Source organism: Chlorocebus sabaeus, chromosome 1 (genome assembly GCF_047675955.1).
Source record: "Chlorocebus sabaeus isolate Y175 chromosome 1, mChlSab1.0.hap1, whole genome shotgun sequence".
Classification (NCBI taxonomy): Eukaryota; Metazoa; Chordata; class Mammalia; order Primates; family Cercopithecidae; genus Chlorocebus; species Chlorocebus sabaeus.
The window spans coordinates 75,377,826-75,397,935 of record NC_132904.1 but is presented as its reverse complement, the minus strand read 5'-3'; the positions used below and the strand labels follow the sequence as shown (position 1 = coordinate 75,397,935).

General features: G+C 41.4%; 1 protein-coding gene across 17 annotated transcripts in view; it reads left to right on the top strand.

The window, feature by feature from the left end:
• The window catches only part of TENM4 (teneurin transmembrane protein 4), a 3,083,677-nt gene that overhangs the window by 2,886,565 nt on the left and 177,002 nt on the right, over nt 1–20,110 (top strand). The gene's annotated exons all lie outside the window — the stretch shown is intronic.

The following is a 20,110-nucleotide window of genomic DNA, read 5'->3' as shown; positions in this document are numbered from 1 at the left end:
CTGTGGATGGCCCCGGAGCTTGGCAGGAGACCCTCCTGACTGGGCCTGCTGCACAAGGAATCGCCCGCCCTTCTGAACTGGCACCTGAGCCCAGGGCTGTCGCCCACTGCTTGTCTCCTGCTGTCGGTGGTTGGTGTGCAGTGCATTTCAAGATGGGGGTGGAATTGTGAGACACGAATCCTGGACAAGCCACACACATGCAACATCTCTCCTCTTGGCACTTCTCTCCCACGTATTTGTCTTTAGAGTCTCACTTGTTTCACCTCACTGTGGTTTGGGTTTTGTTTTGGTTTTCATTCTTTTTTGTTTTGGAGCCAACAACCCCTGGCCAATGAGAAAAGAGGATACAGGCTTGAAGAGAGAGTAAGAACGGTAGTGCAAAAGGCTGGATGAACCATGCCATCAGTCAGACTGGGGTTTTGTTGAGAATAGAGATTTCCTAATCTCTGACAAAGAATGGGCCCTTATGTGCTAAATGAGTGCTTAACACCTTCACTGTCCCTTGCAGTGGAAGAGGGCCTCAGCTTCCAGTTCACCCTGAGACCCTGGGCCAGCGCAGAAGCCTGTGGGTTTCTGGGAAGCCTGGTACCCTATTTAAAGAGTTTCTCTTCTTTACTGACACATTGCACAGAATGTGTCCGCCTCTTAGACAGCCCTAGTGTGCTGGAGGACGTGATGGTCTTGGCGGTTCGGGTCAGAAAACATCTTTTTCTGAGTTTATATTAGAAGCACTATGACATAGCTTGGAGATAAAAATTCCCTACAGGAAAATAAAAGTTATGGAAGAATATAACTGCATTAAACAGAACACCTGGGAAGGGGGTTTCTGCTTAATGAACGGTTCTACATGGTCTAGAGTTCACCTGAAAACTCTCTGTCTCAGTCATTGGCTAGGAGTCTCTCTGACATGGAAAAATGGAGTCTGATAAAAATGTGTGAATCCAGGTTAGATGTGGTGGCTCATACCTATAATCTCAGCACTTTGGGAGGCAGAACCAGGGGGATTGCTTGAGGCCAGGAGTTCAAGACCTGCCTGGGCAACATAGCAAGATCCTCATTTCTATAAAATAATAATAATAATAAAATTATCCAGGTGTGATGGTGCATGCCTGTGGTCCCAGCTGCTCAGGAGACTGAGGTGGGAGGATCCCTTGAGCCCAGGAGATTGAGGTTGCAGTAAGCTGTGATCATACTACTGCATTCCAGCCTGGGTGACAGACTGAAACACTGTCTCAAACAAAACCCAAAAAAATCTCTGAATCTGGTACTAGGTTTCCAAAACTCTTACAAGACCCTGGTTCTTACTTTTTGTTTTTTAGACCAGGTCTCACTCTATTACCTGGACTGGGATGCAGTATCTCAATCAGGGCTCACTGCAACCTTGAACTCCTGGGCTCAAGTGATCCTCCTGCCTCGGCCTCCCAAATAGCTGGGACCACAGGCACACCCCACCATGCCCAGCTAATTTTTGTATGTTTTGTAGAGATGAGGTTTCACCACATTGCCTAGGCTGGTCTCAAACTCTTGGGCTCAAGTGAGTCACCCACTTTGACTTTCCCAAATGCTGAGGTTACAGGCATGAACCACCATACCCAGCCCCTGGTTCTTTCTTTTAAACAGGAGTCATTTTCAGGCCATTTCCCACTTACTTGAAATTTTACCCTTTGTGTTGAGACAGAAAGTATCTTCCCATTAAATACAGGGTGTGGCTAAAAAGCTTCTGCTCTAAATACAGGCTCAATATTTTATCCTCTTGGCAAAATGAAGGAGGTAGAGGCTTTCAGGCAACTAGCTCTGATGTAGAAATTATCACTTTGTACAGTCCTTGTTTTAGAGATATCTGTCTGAGCCTCTGGACTCTGAGTGCCTAGAGGGCAGGGCTTTGCCAGGATCTTGTCTGCCTCCTGGCATCCAGCCCAGCAGGGTGCAGTGTCACGCAATGAATGAGGGGACAAGCTCCCCTGGCAGGATTGGCGCCAGTGACTGTCAGGCAGTTGTGGTACTGTTGGTTTCCTGCCTGGATACCTTCTTGCGAACTGTGGCAGGGATTTTGCTCCATTTTCAGTCTCCAACACAAACTTGGGTTTTGACCTGGCACAAATCACTTGGGGTTCCCAACTTTTAGTTTTTCAGGATTCTGGTATTTGAGGCTGCAGCTCAGAGTCACTGGTGACATTAAGGCTAACAGTATAGCCCGTTCCCTGTCATCAGAGGCCCCAGTCTGGCCGTCATCCTGTTAGGCTGTCACTTGGCAGGGTTTGGGAGGCTACAGGCCCTGATTCTTTTTCCTCTCCAGATAGGATGGTGACAGTTTAGGGACATGATCATCAAGTCGTGGTGGTGCCCGAGTTACAGCTTCATGGTCTCGTGGCCTGATTTCCCTTAAGCATGGTTTACAAAGAAGCATTGAGTAGTACTTGTTCAAAACTAAGGACTTTTACAATCAGAATTCCTTATTTTTAATAACTTAGCATAAATATGAAAGGATATTAATACAAACCCCAGAAGAAAGCCACTTTTAATTAGGATACACATCTTAGAGGAATAAACCATAGGCACAGTGTGGCATCTTTTCCAACCCTTGGCTTGTCAGAGCTTGCTAACCTGTCTTGTCATAATTAGGGAGATGGTCTTGCTTTTCCCTCTGGTTCTGCTATATTCTCACCTAAATGTGGACACCTGTCTTCACTTCCTCTTAACCCTGTAATGTATTTTAGGGCCAGTAGGTCATACTATGCTTCTCAGACTTGAGTGAACCACCTGAAAGTCTTGATAAAATGCAAATTCTGCTTCAGCAGATCTGGGTGGGACCTTAGATTCAGCATTTCCAACCTCACCCAGTGATACCGAGGCTGCTGTGGACCACATTTTGAGTGGATATAGTACTTTACAGATGTTTCTCAAACACTGTTGAATAAAAGAATTACCTGGAACGCCAGGGGAAAATTCACATTCCTGGGCCTTTTCTCTGGAAAATATGACTCAGTAGGCCTGCAGTAAAGCCAGGGGATCCTGATTCCGGTGTTCTGTCAAGGAAGCTTTGAAGACAGATGCTGTACCAGAACTATTTTCCATTCCGTCCTTCCCCACTGTCGCATGTTAGCTCTGCGACCAGAGACAGTTATGCCACCTCTCTAAGCCTCATTCTTCTTGTCTGGAAAATGGAACAATAGTACTTTGCAATCCCCATTGTGAAGATTAAACAGAGAAATAGTGCTTAGCACAGGCTCTGGGCTACCACAAGCACTCAATAAATGGAAGCTGTTTTAATACTCTCTCCCATCCTCTTTCTCCTTCCACCTTTCTCTTGCTGCCTTTCTGACCTGTCTGTCTCCCTTCAAGCTACAGTGATGGTTTAATGAATACTGTTTTTTTCTCTAATATAAAAACAGACTGATTCTGATGTTGCTATTAATCCCTCTTTCCCCAAGAGTCCCTGGCATTGAGTCTCAGCTGTCTGTGATCATTACCTCTGAGCTATGAGTTGTAATTTGTCTTGGCAGGTTAATTAAAAGTTTAGGTCTTGTTTTAGTGAAGTCATTATGGTCCCAATATATAATTGTAACTCTCGGGTTTGCTTAACACACAAATTGGAATCCAACCCTTCCTTCATTATATGTCAAAATGCGGATCTAGAATTTAAGAAGATCTGAGATGTCAGAATCCAGAGTATTTATGTCTGTTTGTAATTAAGTAACAGGAGAAATCATTGTGTTTCACAAATGGCTATATTGTGTACGTTTTTGCTTTTCCTTCCATTTAATGCAATCCAGCTGAGGATTTTCAATGAAATGAGTTTAACTTTTGCCTTTAAAAAATCTAAAAGCACTTTACAAACCGTACACACAAATATATACACACAGAGACCTGATGTTGACAGAGCTCCCGGTGAACTAGATGCATTTGCACACACACACACACACACACACACACACACACACACACAGAGCACTGAAACCAAGCAAGTTTTAGAATAAAACGTGGAAGCTTTTTTCAGAAACAACAGGCTTTCCCTGCAGGTGGAGATCCAGAATCCGAGCGTACTGACTTTGGTCCTGGCTGGGCTGAGGTGGGTTGCCTTGCTGACCCCAGATGCTGAACGAAGGAGGAGATTGTGTATCACTAGCTGAACTGTAATTCACTCATTGCACTTTGCAAAGCATTTTCACATACATTCTTTAAGGCTTGCAGTAATTCCATGAGATGATTATTCTTATTTTTATTATCACCTCCCTATTGCAGATGAGTAAATTAAGGTTCAGGGTTGTTAAAAGAAAAGTTAGGACATGAATTTGCGTCTGTCTGACTCCAGAGCTTATGATCCTCCTCCTTTAGCAATTTGCCTTCTTCCCAGTATCAAAACTGCCATTTTTGGTATCACTTACTTCTGTTTTCCATCTGTTCATTCGTTCACTCAGCAAATATTTACAGAACACCTATTGTGTGTTGAGGACCATGTTTAACTCTCTTTTTTATGTTATCTAGTCCTCACAAGAAGTTTAGACAATAGATATGTTGACCTCAACTTTATAGATGAAGAAATCAAGGCTCAGAAAACTTGGTTGACTAGCCCAAAGTTAAGGTCAAAGCTAGCATGAAACTTGGTCTCCATATCCCACACTGTCCGCACAATACCATAATCTCTCACTATTTTTCACTGTTACTATTAAATATTTTTTCCATTTGTATTATATGGAATGTAATTTCCCCCTTGTTAACTTGCCTTCAATTATTAATAACCATATTACATCAACCCAAGAAGTTTTCTTGAGAAGTCATTAAGAAGACCATGAGGAAAATCTCACATCTAAAATTTTAAAAGTAAAAATACCTTTGTATGTATTGCTTGCAACTCAAGACCTAACAAGTTCGTATTGTACTGCTTTCATTCTTCAGATAGCATCCTATCTTTTCATTCTGGCTGATGCTGAAGCATAGAGGACAGATCAGCCTGACATTGTGGCAATGTGAGCCAGGCTGGAACATAACAGAGGTGCCCTGCAGTGGATTTAGAAACCTAGAGAAAAGAAATGAGAACTGCTGTTAGAAAATGTAGAGACTGCAAATGTTTATGAGAAACTTGCTCTGGCCTCCCTGGTACTCACTGAAGAGAAGAGTCATTTTGTTCATGTCCAGGCAGTTACTATAAATCAGTCTGTTCTTTATGTCCAGGGATTAGAGGCAGATTTAGTTTCTTTCTTCCCTCTATTCCTCCTTCTCTCTTTCCTCTTTGCTTTCCATTATCCAACAAGTATTGCATCCTTGTTCTTACCCAAGCTGAGGCTACAGGGAAGGTATGACATGGCTTCTGGAAAAAGTAGCTCATAGTCCAGATTAAGGGAGATGAAAGATTTATATAGTAAATAGCTCTAAGCCAAGGAAAAGAGTAAGAATGGTCTCTCCTAGAGTCATGGATCAAAGTCCCACGAGGGTTGAAGGAAGGTGAGGACTTGTCTAGCTGGATGGGTCAAGGAGAGCTTTCTGGATGAAGTGACATTTAATTTGGACCTTAAAGAATGGGTGAAATTTTTACATTTAAAAAAGGAAAATGGGAGGGCAAGTGTTAAAGAAATTATTCCAGATAGTAGGTACTACCAGCATGAGTAAAGTTCGGTAGGCCGAAAAGTAAGAGCTGGCTATAAGAAGCCAGCAGTTCTGTTTGACTGGAGCACAGGATGCCTTAAAGGAGAGAAATGAGTTATCAAGGAGAGCCTTAAATGCCACGCTAAGCAAAACGTTTATTATTTAAGTATTAGGCACTATGGCAGGCTTTTGAGCAAGGGAATAAAATGATGAGAGCTAGAAGTTCTATCTGATGAGACCCGGAACGAGAGCTCGTGAATTTATGTGGTCAAGGGAGGTTACTGGGATTGAACTTAGTGACTTCAGAAGGATAAAGAAAAGGAGGGAGGGAAAGAGGGTGTGAGGAAGGACCAAGAACTTGTTCAGTGATGCTAGCTAGTGATTTGCTTTCCCTACAATCCATTCCTCTTTTTCTCTAGGTATGCCTCGATACTTCACCTAAATTCACCCAAATTCCTATCTTCCAAGGGTCACCAAAATTGGGTCCTTCATGATTTTCCAAAGACCACTGGACTGTGTTATTTCTTTGTTTCCATTACTTTGATTAGGTATTTGCCTCTGAGTGCATTTACAAAGATCTGGAGAGAAAAATCTCTGACATTATATACCATAATTTGTAAAAACCTGCACTACTTAAATGAAGAAACTAAGAAAAATGATTGAGGAGTGATTTTTGGTTTTTAATAAGTCCCTTCTCCACCTCTCCTTATATCCCCTTCCTCTGAATTATAAGGTATAAATACAGCAATGAAGAATTGAGGTCTCTTGGTAATAAATTAACCTTCTTGTAAATGACACTGGCAACACTTTGTGAAATTTCTAATGGAAACACTTCTTTGGAAAAGCACCCTGTGAATTTACCTCTCCCTGATATGGTGATTTATTTGGAGCAATCTGGTATAAGTGGAACGAAATTGTAGGCCAAGGGAGCTCAAGTCAGCACATTGGAGACAGACTGTGGCCAAAATTCTGTTGAGTGGAAGAGAGCTAGGAGTATCAGAGCACTACATCTGCAGACTCGGAGACTAGCCCTGCCAGTAAATGTCTCTGCTCACTGAAGGGCAGGGCTCCCCACTGTCCCCACCCCCAGCATCTCTGCTGCCCTTGGGATCTTTTTTTTTTTTAAAATTTCTTTCTTTATTTTATTATTATTATTATACTTTAAGTTCTAGGGTACATGTGCACAACATGCAGGTTTGTTACATATGTATACCTGTGCCATGTTGCTGTGCTGCACCCATCAACTCGTCAGCACCCATCAACTCGTCATTTACATCAGGTATAACTCCCAGTGCCATCCCTCCCCCCTCCCCCCTCCCCATGATAGGCCCCGGTGTGTGATGTTCCCCTTCCCAAGTCCAGGTGATCTCATTGTTCAGTTCCCACCTATGAGTGAGAACATGCGGTATTTGGTTTTCTGTTCTTGTGATAGTTTGCTGAGAATGATGGTTTCCAGCTGCATCCATGTCCCTACAAAGGACACAAACTCATCCTTTTTTATGGTTGCATAGTATTCCATGGTGTATATGTGCCACATTTTCTTAATCCAGTCTGTCACTGATGGACATTTGGGTTGATTCCAAGTCTTTGCTATTGTGAATAGTGCCGCAATAAACATACATGTGCATGTGTCTTTATAGCAGCATGATTTATAATCTTTTGGGTAAATACCCAGTAATGGGATGGCTGGGTCATATGGTATTTCTAGTTCTAGATCCTTGAGGAATCGCCATACTGTTTTCCACAATGGTTGAACTAGTTTACAATCCCACCAACAGTGTAAAAGTGTTCTGCCATTGCTGAACCTTCTGAATCTTTTCCTGGAATTGCAAGGGCAGGTAAGAAGAAAAAGTAGCCCAAGGACAATGCAGCAACCAAGCAATAAAGGCTTGTCTCTCTGTGGGGAATACTTAGCAAGGCAATAGTGTACAGATAACCAAAATCCCCACTAGAGTAGTATTTAAGTGGAGTTTTGATGTTCTCATGCACACTTTTTGTCTAGAAGATGGGCTGCTGTTTTTATGCTTGCTACCTCATGGTCATAAAATGGCAGCTATAATTCTGGGGCTCATGTCTGCATGTGAGGCAGGAAAAATAAAAAAAGATAAGGAAGCAGGAAAGCAGAATTTTTCCTAAAACATTCAGCTTCCATTTCTTTGGCAGAGCTGTGTCACTTGGACACTCAGAGCTATAAGGAAGTCTGAGGAAGGGGATATTTTTAGCTTGCCACATTGGTACTCTCAACAAAATTAGGGTTCTCTCAGGGAGAAGGGAAATGAATATAGGGTAGGCACATAGCAGTGTCTGCCACAGACTTCATCAAGTCTGTTTGGTTCAACAAAGACCAACTAAAACCTCCCCCTTACCATGTGCCAGACCCTTGTCCGGGCATCGGGTATAGCCAGGAGGCAGACATGGTACTTGACCTTGAGGTTTTTCATGGGCTAGTAAGTTAGGGTAAGCGAAGCTGAGAAAAAGGAGAAGCTGCCCATGTAACTGAGGAGGAAGGAAAATGGCTTGGTTCAGTCTCTTTGTATCATCCAGGAACTATGATGTTTTCCATTATGCCTCAAAGCACCTTGCATGATACTTTAAGGGGGACAGACAGCAGGAGCAAGTCCAGAGTGGTAGACTCAGGTTGCAGACAGACCTAGACACTGCATCTGTTCATTTGTTCTTTATTCAACCCATGTTTACTCATTGACTTTCATGTGCCAGTTCTGAGCAGGCATGCACTGTCACTGGTATATAAAATAGTCATGCTTTCTGCCTCCATGGTGTTCATAGACAGGTTTGAGGCAGTTTGAGATGGATTCTCAAGTTTAAAGACAATCATCAAATATATATACACATATGTAAAGATAAATAAGGATAAGTGGTAAACACACGTCCTGATAAAGAAATCCAGAGAAACACATAGAAGCCTAATTCAGAAATTGAGGCTCAGATCTAATGCTAATTGCCAAGATCTCATAAATAGGAAATAGCAGAGGTAGGTTAGCAATCCAAAGCACACATTCTTACTCTTACATCTCAGTGACCAGGTCTAAATCCAAGTTTCTGGAGTGGTGACACCCATGTGTGTCCTTATACCCTCTCATAGAGATTCAGAAAGACAGATGGGGCCTTAGAGACCATGGCACTCACACCTCCTAGACTCACAATGTGCCGGCCACATGCCTGCTGTCCACTCATCTGACTTGTTTATAGAACGTCTCTAACCTGGCACTCACTCCTGCTGCAGGAACCCCTGCTCCCACCCTCCATTCAGATGGAGCTTCTGATGGAAGATATTTTATCAGTAATGGTTTAATTTTTACAACTGATGATTAAATTTTTATTTTCTTTTAGCTCTTTTTTTTTTTTCTATCAGTTGCTAAAGGCAGTTGCTCATTCCCGTTTGCCAGCTGGCTTTTCCACTGACAGAACGACAGCTTTGAGAGGGTTCTCACATAGTGGTATTATTTTTTCTTTCCCTTTACAGCACCACTGATATGTGGGACATAATTAAATGTGAGGCCGCCTGTTCGGTAACACCCTCTTAGGAATAACCTAGCTGCAATTAACATGTGAATCTCTGCTGGAATTGGCACTGGTGGTCGATAGTTGAGGTTGTTGGAGGCAGGAGTACAGTTGGGGGTAGAGCTGACCAGATAGATGGTGTGGTCCAAGGAAAGGATAAAGACTGTGGAGTCAACCCAGCCTGGGTTTAGATTTGGGCTCTACTAGTTATGAGCTGTGGGATTTTGGATAAGTCTTACCCTCACCAAACTCATCTATCCTTGGGAATCAAAGTTACTTTAGAGAATCTGACAATGATGTGAAAGCATAGGATTCATGGTAGGTACTCAGTGTGTTTCTAAATGTGTCAAGTATTCAGCATTTGCTGAACATCTGCTTTGCTAAGTGCTGGAGGTTTCACAGTGAATAAAACAGAAGTTTTGCCCTCAAAGAGCCTACAATCAATTGGGAGAACCAACCCTTTCATAAATACTTCCAGTATAATGTGGCCTGGGCCAACAAAGGGGTCCGTGGGAGCTCCATGGGAGCAGAGAGAAGGGCTGCTACCTCTGCCAGGCATGTAGAAGGAGCTTGTGAGGCAGAAAGGACGTATTTTGAGAAGAGTGTTTAGTGAGCTGGAAAGCAGTGTACAAATATTGTTAGCAACTTGGGGACAGAGCAGAAGTGGGAATCCAGAAAGAAAAATACGAGAAAAGAGTTACCCTAAAAAGAAGAAATAAAGGAGTGTGTTAATCTGCTAGGGCTGCCATAACAAAATACCACAAACTGAGTAGTTTAAAACAGAAGTTTATTTCTCACAGTTCTGAACACTACACATCCAAAATCCAGGTACTGGCAGGGTTGGTTTCTGGTGAGGCCTCTCTTCCTGGCTGGCAACGGTCACCTTCTCACTTTGTCCTCGTCCTCATGTGGGCTTTTCTCTGTGTATGTATGGAGGGAAAGAGATCTCTGGTGTCTTTTCCTCCTTTTTTTTTTTTTTTCTTTGGACGAAGTCTCGCTCTCTTGCCAGGCTGGAGTGCAGTGGCGCAATCTCAGCTCGCTGCAACCTCCACCTCCCTGGTTCAAGCCATTCTCCTGCCTCAACTTCCTGAGTAGCCGGGATTACAGGCACACGCCATCACAACCAGCTAATTTTTGTATTTTTAATAGAGATGGTTTTTTAGTTTTTATTTTCAGTAGAGAGTTAGCCAGGATGGTCTCAATCTCCTGAACTTGTGATCCATCCACCTTGGCCTCCCAAAGTGCTAGGATGACAGGCGTGAGCCACCGCGTCTGGCCTTTTCATTTGTTTATTTATTTATTTGTTTGTTTGTTTATTTTTTTATGGTAAGATTCTTTTTTATTATTATTATTATTATACTTTAAGTTCTAGGGTACATGTGCACAACGTGCCGGTTTGTTACATATGTATACATGTGCCATGTTGGTGTGCTGCACCCATTAACTCGTCATTTACATTAGGTATATCTCCTAATGCTATCCCTCTCCCCTCCCCCCTCCCCACAATAGGACCTGGTGTGTGATGATCCCCTTCCTGTGTCCAAGTGATCTCATTGTTCAATTCCCACCTACGAGTGAGAACATGCAGTATTTGGTTTTCTGTTCTTGTGATAGTTTGCTGAGAATGATGGTTTCCAGCTGCATCCATGTCCCTACAAAGGACACAAACTCATCCTTTTTTATGGCTGCATTGTATTCCATGGTGTATATGTGCCACATTTTCTTAATCCAGTCTGTCACTGATGGATATTTGGATTGATTCCAAGTCTTTGCTATTGTGAATAGTGCCGCAATAAACATACGTATGCGTGTGTCTTTATAGCAGCATGACTTATAATCCTTTGGGTATATCCCCAGTAGTGGGATGGCTGGGTCAAATGGTATTTCTAGTTCTAGATCCTTGAGGAATCGCCATACTGTTTTCCACAATGGTTGAACTAGTTTACAATCCCACCAACAGTGTAAAAGTGTTCCTATTTCTCCACATCCTCTCCAGCACCTGTTGCTTCCTGATTTTTTTAATGATTGCCATTCTAACTGGTGTGAGATGGTATCTCATTGTGGTTTTGATTTGCATTTCTCTGATGGCGAGTAATGATGAGCATTTTTTCATGTGTCTGTTGGCTGTATGAATGTCTTCTTTTGAGAAGTGTCTGTTCATATCCTTTGCCCACTTTTTGATGGGGTTGTTTGTTTTTTTCTTGTAAATTTGATTGAGTTCTTTACAGGTTCTGGATATTAGCCCTTTGTCAGATGAGTAGATTGCAAAAATGTTCTCCCATTCTGTAGGTTGCCTGTTCACTCTGATGGTAGTTTCTTTTGCTCTGCAGAAGCTCTTTAGTTTAATTAGATCCCATTTGTCAATTTTGGCTTTTGTTGCCGTTGCTTTTGGTGTTTTAGACACGAAGTCCTTGCCCATGCCTATGTCCTGAATGGTATTACCTAGGTTTTCTTCTAGGGTTTTTATGGTATTAGGTCTAACATTTAAGTCTCTAATCCATCTTGAATTAATTTTCATATAAGGAGTAAGGAAAGGATCCAGTTTCAGCTTTCTACTTATGGCTAGCCAATTTTCCCAGCACCATTTATTAAATAGGGAATCCTTTCCCCATTTCTTGTTTCTCTCAGGTTTGTCAAAGATCAGATGGCTGTAGATGTGTGGTATTATTTCTGAGGACTCTGTTCTGTTCCATTGGTCTATATCTCTGTTTTGGTACCAGTACCATGCTGTTTTGGTTACTGTAGCCTTGTAGTATAGTTTGAAGTCAGGTAGCGTGATGCCTCTAGTTTTGTTCTTTTTGCTTAGGATTGTCTTGGCATTGTGGGCTCTTTTTTGGTTCCATATGAACTTTAAAGCAGTTTTTTTCCAATTCTGTGAAGAAAGTCATTGGTCACTTAATGGGGATGGCATTGAATCTACAAATTACCTTGGGCAGTGTGGCCATTTTCACAATGTTGATTCTTCCTATCCATGAGCATGGTATGTTCTTCCATTTGTTTGTGTCCTCTTTTATTTCACTGTTCCTCTTTTTATAAGGACATAAGTCCTATCAGATTAGGGCCCTACCATTGTGAACCTCACTTAACCTTTGTTAGCTCCATATAGGCCCTATCTCCAAATACAGTCACTTTGGGGGCTAGGCTTCAACATATGGATTTGGTAGGGGGACACAGTTAATAACAAGGAGGACTTGAGAAGACCATAATTTAGTAGCAGTCTCTGCTCAACCACACAGATGAACTGGCTGGAAAGGATCATTATTTGTGTTTCAAAGATGAGGAAACAGTCTATTACCAGTGGCTGACACAGCAACATAAAGCCAAGTGTTTGAATCCAATCCCAGGAACTTCCCCTGAATCCCGGCTGCCTGACAAGACTGTGAATTTGGAAGACCCCCATCAGAGGGTCAGTGAACCCCTAGCAAGAAGGTCAGACATCACTGATGTTCTTCCCTGCAAGCTAGAAATTTCTGTTATGGGCATGAATTTCTTATGGGCAGCTTTGAGGGAATGAAGGCACAGTCACCCCTTCAAGGCACTGCCAGGTACCTGGCTGAGGAAGGCTCTTTCTGTCCTCAGGACTTTATGCATCCCAAGCCTGCTAGATTCCATCTTTCTTTGCCAGTACTCCTGTAACTCAAAAATGGAAATGTGAGTTCCAGAACATTCGAAGGCACTAACTGCTATTTGTTCTTATAAATTTGGCTTTCTTCAGAGTTCATAAGGAACTTCTCCAATGTCCCATTCTAGTTTCGGTGCTTTTCAGTCTTTACAAACTCCTCTGGAACTACTTGGCAAAATTAATAATTTTGGCTACTGTTTATTAAATGCATACTGTGTCTTAAGTATTATCTTAGATATTTAACATAAACTATTTATTGTTTGTTTGGTTTTGTTTTTTAGTGACAGGGTCTTGCTTTGTCACCCAGGCTGGAGTCCAGTGGCACAATCATAGCTCACTGCAGCTTTGAACTCCTGGCCTCAAACAATCCTTCTACCTCAGCTACCAAAATAGCTAGGACTGCAGATGTGTGCCACCACACCTGACTAAATTTTGTTAAATTATTTTTTTGTAGAGGTAGGATCTCTCTATGTTTATTTTTTTTTATTTATTTATTTAATTTTTTTTTGAGACAGAGTCTCATTCTTGTCTTCCAGGCTGGAGTGCAGTGGTGCAATCTCAGTTCACTGCAACCTCCGCCTCCTGGGTTCAAGCAATTCTCTTGCCTCAGCCTCCCAAGTAGCTGGGATTACAGGTGCCCACCATCATGCCCAGCTAATTTTTTATTTTTAGTAGAGAAGGGATTTTACCATGTTGGCCAGGCTAGTCTTGAATTCCTGACCTCAAGTGATCCACCTGCCTTGGCCTCCCAACGTGCAGGGATTATAGGTGTGAGCTACTATGCCTGGCCTCTCTATGTTGCCCCGACTGGTCTTGAACTCCTGGTCTCAAGTGATCCTCCCACCTCAGCCTCCCAAAGTGCTAGGATTACAGGCATGAGCATCACACCTAGCCTACATAAACTATTTCAAACTTTTACAATAGGCATATGAAGTACATATTTTCTGCCCACCCCCGCATAGGAAAATGAAGCTCAGAATATTGAAATGACTAGGCAGAAGTTAAATACCCAATTATCGAAGGGGCTAGAGTTTGAATCCAGTTCTATCTGACCCTAATATCTACATGTTTCTCATCATGCCTTCTCTCACGTATGCCCTTGTTGTGTGAGTGCCTGGTATGTCCAGGAGACTGGAAATAGGAGAAGTAAGTACATGAGAGGGTGATACCCAGAGGAGAGCCTGGAAAATGAGGTCCAGGCCAGTCTAGGACAGGCTTTGTCCCTGTTGGCTAGCCAGCTTGGAAGTCTGGTTTTGAAAGCAGTGGGGAGTACAGGATAGTTTTTAAGTGAAGATGTAGCATGAATTGGGTCTTGTGTAGATATCTTTGGCTGACAGTGACATATACAAATGAGACAGGGAGACCAATTGGAAGACTGTTTCTGTAGCCAGTGGGATTAGATGAGAGAAGAGAACCTACACTAAAGCAAATGCCACTGCTTTTGTATAAAAGAGGGAAGACATTCCAGGACATTATAGGCTGGTTTTATTGACCACTTGAATTTTACCTGGAAGGGATAGGCACTGAGTTTCGAACTTGGAGACAAGATGGATGGTGATATCACTAAGTACATTAGGAAATAAGGAGGGGAAGTGAGTTGTTGAGCTACTAAGAGAACTTCCCAGTGGAAGTTAGTTGTTGGCAGTTACTAACAAGAAGATGGATAGGTAGGTCTTGACTTGGGGATAGCTCTGAATTTGAGACAGAGACCTGGTGGACAGCATGAGTGTGGGTGTGACAAAGGAGCAAATGGAGGTTAGAGTACCTAAGGAGATGTACCAACCGAGAAGCAAGGAGTCAAGGATGGAGCCCCAATGTTCAGAAGACAGACAGGGGAAAAAGTAGAGAAAACTTAGAAAGATGATTACAAAGCAGCTGCTGGCATTGGTCATTAGGAGGTCACTGGCACCCTCGGTGGGAGCAGCTTCCGCCCATTGGTGCAGGCAGAAGCAGGGTCACCACGAGTTCAGGAGTGAATGAGAGGCATAGAGTGGAAACAGTTCTTTCTAGACAGAGCAGGGAAGGAGACAGATGGGAGTAACCTGAGGAGGAGGTAGGTTCAAGTAAAGGTTTATGTAAGGTGGGGAAGCCTTGGACGTGCTGTCAGCTGTGGGAAAGAAGCCAGGGGTGAAGACTGGAGGCCCAGGAGAGAGGGGAGATGATTAATGGAAGAAGGTGGGAGGCATGGAATGGAGGGCAGAGGCAGAAGGAGGAGCCTAGGAAAGGAGGAGACACACCTCTTCCCATGGGATGGGGAGAGGGCAAGGAAGATGAGATCAACCTTGAAGGTGGAGGGGAGTGGGATACAGGGTAGGATTCACGCTGATCTCAGGGTGAGCAGTGCTTTCCAGAAATGGATTGCCTTACAGAGTAAGCCACTTATGGCCTGAATTGTGTGTGTTCCCTTCTGTGTAAAGGCAGTCTAAAGGTGGCACTAAATAAAATAGTGTGCATTATAACAATAAAGAGAGGCAGTGTGGCTTAGTGGTTAGAGAATGGATTTGAAGCCAGGTGGCTGGTTGAATACAGTCTCTGCCACTTAATAGCAGTGGGACTTTGGGCAAGACAGGTAACCCATCAGTGCCTCAGTTTCCTAATCTAAAAAATGACAATAATATTAGTACCCAACTCATGAAGGTAATTATGAAGTTAAAATGAGTTAATATTTGTAAAATATGGAGAACAGTGCCTGGCATGTAATAGGTGCTATACAAGTGTTTGCTATTGTTATTGGCAGTAATATGCACTAACATTTTTGAGGGCTTACAGAGTCCCAGGAGCATGCTAAGTGTTATACCTGCATTACCTAACTTAAAGTTTGTAATAGACCTGGGAAAGCAGGAACAACCTTATTTTCTTTGTAGAGATGATGAAACAAGGTTCCGAGAAAGTAACAAACTTGCCCAGTCACACGTTGAGTAAGAACAGAGCCAGGATTTGAATCTAGGCCAGTCTGCCTGAAGAATCATGCTCTATCTATACTGGCTTTCATTCCTGGGCCCCTCCCAAGTCAGTACTCAGTTCCTTAGTACCCCCACATTTCCTTTCCTACCACACTGAGAAGACAGTTCAGACTGAGGATGCTGCGGGGTGTGAGCTTTGGCATTCCCTGACGCTTCGCTGGGCGGAAGAGTATATACCAAGAATCTCTCTTTGGGGAAAGAGCTCCTTTACAATCAAGCAAAGATTTAGTGATGGCAAATTTGAGGGAGGTTAGGGCTGGTTTCTTGCTGCTTAAACAGAGCAGAAGACTTTCTGTTGAAATGCCAGCACAATGAGTGTTATATGAAGGGTTATAACAAATTGTAAGCCAGAAACCTCTGAGCATCTGGTTTTAGTTTGAGTAGCTGCTTGTTCATGCCTTTATCGAAGCAATGCTCATGTTCTGGGCTAAAAGAAGCTCAGTTTGTTTCATTCCTGGTTCATATTACATGTCAGCCTGATTTTTTTTATTTTCATTTGTGTCATAGGCCAAGAGAGTCTAGTCAGGGTGCAAGGAATGGACTGTATAATTTTGAGAAAGTGAGAAAAAGCCCTGTGAACGAAAGCAGAAGGCTCATGTGATGTTTTTCACAAATAGAGTTTGAGTTTTCTCAAGCCTATAAATGCAAGCGATTCCTTGGAAAGCTTACATCTGGGAGATTGTTCCACCATTATCTCTTTCTTTTAAGTGATGGGGGAGAAAGTGAAATCTGTTGAGCTTTTCTTAGGTGCCAAATACTACCCTAAGCACAATTTATTTGTGTTAACTTATTTTAATTCTCATAACCAACTCATGCAGTCAGAATTACTATCTCCATTTTCCAGATTAGGCAGAGAGTTGTGTTCAAGGCAGGGCAGAGGCAGAGCTAGGGACCCCAGCAGGCGTATCTAGTTCACATGTATTTTGCAAGCCCCCGACACTTTTGAATGCACTGTGCCCCGTGCTGAGATCTGTCTTTTGTGTTCACTAAGTAACAGAATCACCTCTGAGGATAACACTAAGTCATAGAAATACTGAAAATGAAAGACAAAAAAAGAAACAGCATCCTAAGAACATCAGCTTTTAGTCAAAAGTCAATATTATGGTTCCTGGTTAAATGTTAGAAAAATTATCTTTAAAATCACTAATAAAATAAGGTGCACTGATTAGTTAGCATTGTTTTAGAAGCTTTGTCCAAGATAACATATGACATAGAAACAAGAAGCTGAGACAAAGTCATCGTTATTTGTGAAGGGTATGTTTGTATTCCTAGAGAAACAAAAACATTAATTGAAAAACTGTTTTACTTAATAGGAATTCAGAACTTGTAACTGGGGTACAAGATAGCTTTTCAAAAGTCAATAGATTTCCCATATACCTGCAACAACCACTTATGAAATATAATGAAAAATGTCCCAGTCAAAAAAAAATCAATAAAAATTAAAGTATCATCTTAATGAGGACTATATGTGACCTGTGTGACAAAAACTGCAAAATTTTATTGAGAGCTATAAAACAGGACATGAATAATTAGGAACTATAATATGTTCCTAGATGGGAAGGTGAAATACTCTAAATATGTCAATTTCTAAGTTTAATGGAATGTCAAACAGAATTCTAAAGGCAATTGAAGAGATTTGATTGTGTGGCTAAAGACTTCATCTGGAATAATAAACAGATGAAAGTATGGAAGAAATTACAGGAAGAATCATGAAAGGGTACTCATCTTTAAATATCTTAATATATCATAAATCCTTAATAAAGAGAATAGGAGTCAAGCAGATTAATGAAGTAAATTTGCCTACAAATATTACCAGTTACATGTAAAAATTTATTATTTGAAAAATGAAGAACTACAAATTAATGGAGAAGAGAAGGCTGGATCAATAAATGTTTTTGCAATAACTTGGAAAAGCAACTGTAACCCAAGTCTGCACAGTGGCATTCAGTGAGATGGATGTGGTTGATAAGACACAGAGGAGTTTTAGCCCGCAGTATTGGCCCACTATTTAACATTGGATGACTCTCCATAAAACTACAGGTTTATGGCTTCCCTTAAAAAATTAGAAGACCCAAATTCCTGTGGGAACAAGTCCCTGCCCCCTTTGGATGGAACCCACACTCTGTAATTCACGCATTTCCACCTCCTCTGTTTTTCTTATGTGTACCTGGCCTGCTTTACTCCTTTAACTTACCTGCCTGGTCCCTAGAGGAATTTTCATTTTCAACCTCTGATTCAGACTTCACCTCATACCATATGCCAAAATAAATTTCAGATGGATTAAAGAGGTAAATATTTAAAAGTCAAGCTAAAAGAGGGTAAAACCCAATATTCACATATCTCTGGGTTGAAGAGGACTTTTAAGCACTAAAGTCACTGAAGAAACCACAAAGAAAAAGATTGACAAATGTTTAGATAAATATGTAAAATTTCCACATCTTATAAAACTTACCAAATAAGAAAAATCATAGAGTAAGAAAATACATGCAGTAAACAAGACTGACCGAGAGTTAATATGTATACTACATTAAAGCTCAGATGCTGTGGGAGGAAAAAAAGCATTATGATCTTATAGGTAATGGCTAAAGCTTATGTGTAGAAAAGCTTTCAAAAATGTATAGTATACAATAAACATATATGAAATATGTTTAACTACACTAATAATTGAAGCAGTACAAGTTAAAATAATGGTGTATCTTTTTTTTAACCTAATAAGTTAGAATCCTTCAAGTTAATATCCAATCCCATTGAGGCTGCAGTGGAACTATACCAATATATATTACTAGTTGCATCATAAATCAGTACAACCCTTTGGGAAAGCAATTTGGCATTTTGTATTAAACCATAAAAATGCTCAGCTTCTGAGAGTATCTCTTAAAGAAATAAACCAGTACCTAGGAAAAGCTGCACACTTATCACAGCATTGTTTAAAATTGTGGCAATTTGGAAACAATCCAAATGTCTAATTATAAGAAAGCATATAATAAAATGTAGCATATCTACTTAATATTATATAGTCATTAAAAATTATTATAAAAGTCTGAACTATGGGAAAATGCTTACAATTTTCAGTCCAAGAAAAAGAAAACAGAAGTTATGTTTACAATATAAACACCTGTATTAATAACAAGGTAATTTGCCTAATCCACATATTTAGAGGTAGAGTTTGAACTGGAATTCAAGTCTTTCAACTCCGAGACCACTGCTTTTTCCACCTGCCCACTTCCTTCCCTGGAAGCCAAGGCACCATTTACAGGGTATGGCCAGGAGCGGGTTTGTCAGGCTGATCATAGGAGTCCAGTGGATCTTCCAAGCTGAGCCTAATGTGGTGCTTCAAAGATTCTGATGGGGATGTGAAAATGTATTAGTTTATTTTCATGCTGCTCATAAAGACATACCTGAGACTGGGTAATTTATAAAGAAAAAGAGGTTTAATGGACTGACAGTTCCACATGGCTAGGGAGGTCTCACAATCATGGTAGAAGACGAACGGCACATCTTACCTGGTGGCACACAAGAGAGAATGAGAATCAAGGCAAAGGGGAAACCCCTTATAAACCATCAGATCTCATGAGGCTTATTCACAACCATGAGAACAGCATGGGGGAAATGTCCCCATGGTTCAGTTGTCTCCCACCGGGTCCCTCCCACAACATATAGGAATTATGGAAGCTACAATTCAAGATGAGATGTGGGTGGGGACACAGCCAAACCATGTCAGAAAGCCAAGATTTCTGTCAACCCTATAACCTCTAAGAGTTTCCTCCTCTCCCCATTTAGCTCAAGTGATAAAATGAACAAATGTAGGCCCAGAAAAGGATCTGAATCGAACAAAAGTCTTCCTGCCAGTGTAATTACTTAAGTGCCCCAGGTGATATGGGCACATGTATGTTTTGTCAGCTCTGTTACATGCCTGTATGCATATAAATATTTTAAATATTTCCAATGTTGTTTGCTTTTGTTGTTTAAGAAATTGCATTGAGTTAAAACCATTAGCCATGAAGACCCACCATGTTTCTAAACCGGTTTTGCTTGAGAGGAAAGAAGAGACCCCAGATGGTCTCTAGATCTTGAATGCCTTGTGTTAGAAAATACAGAGAAGGCTTACTGAGGATTCACTTTAAGAAAGAAAGCATATTTTAAAGAATCCTGAGATTTGAAAACTCGAGCCTGCTGTTCTGTTTCCTACATCCCCATCCCCAAAACAGACAAGAATTTTCTGTGTAACAGACTTTACCATTACAGTAATAATCCCTTATATCGTGTAAGAGTTTAGCTTACTGAACACAATGACATACAATTTTTTCTTTCTTCCTTTTTTCGATCCACACAACCTACTGAATAGGATGGTAGGATTATTATCCCAACTTAATAGACACAACAAGCTGAGTTTCAGGAAAATTAAGGCTCTTTTCTGAAA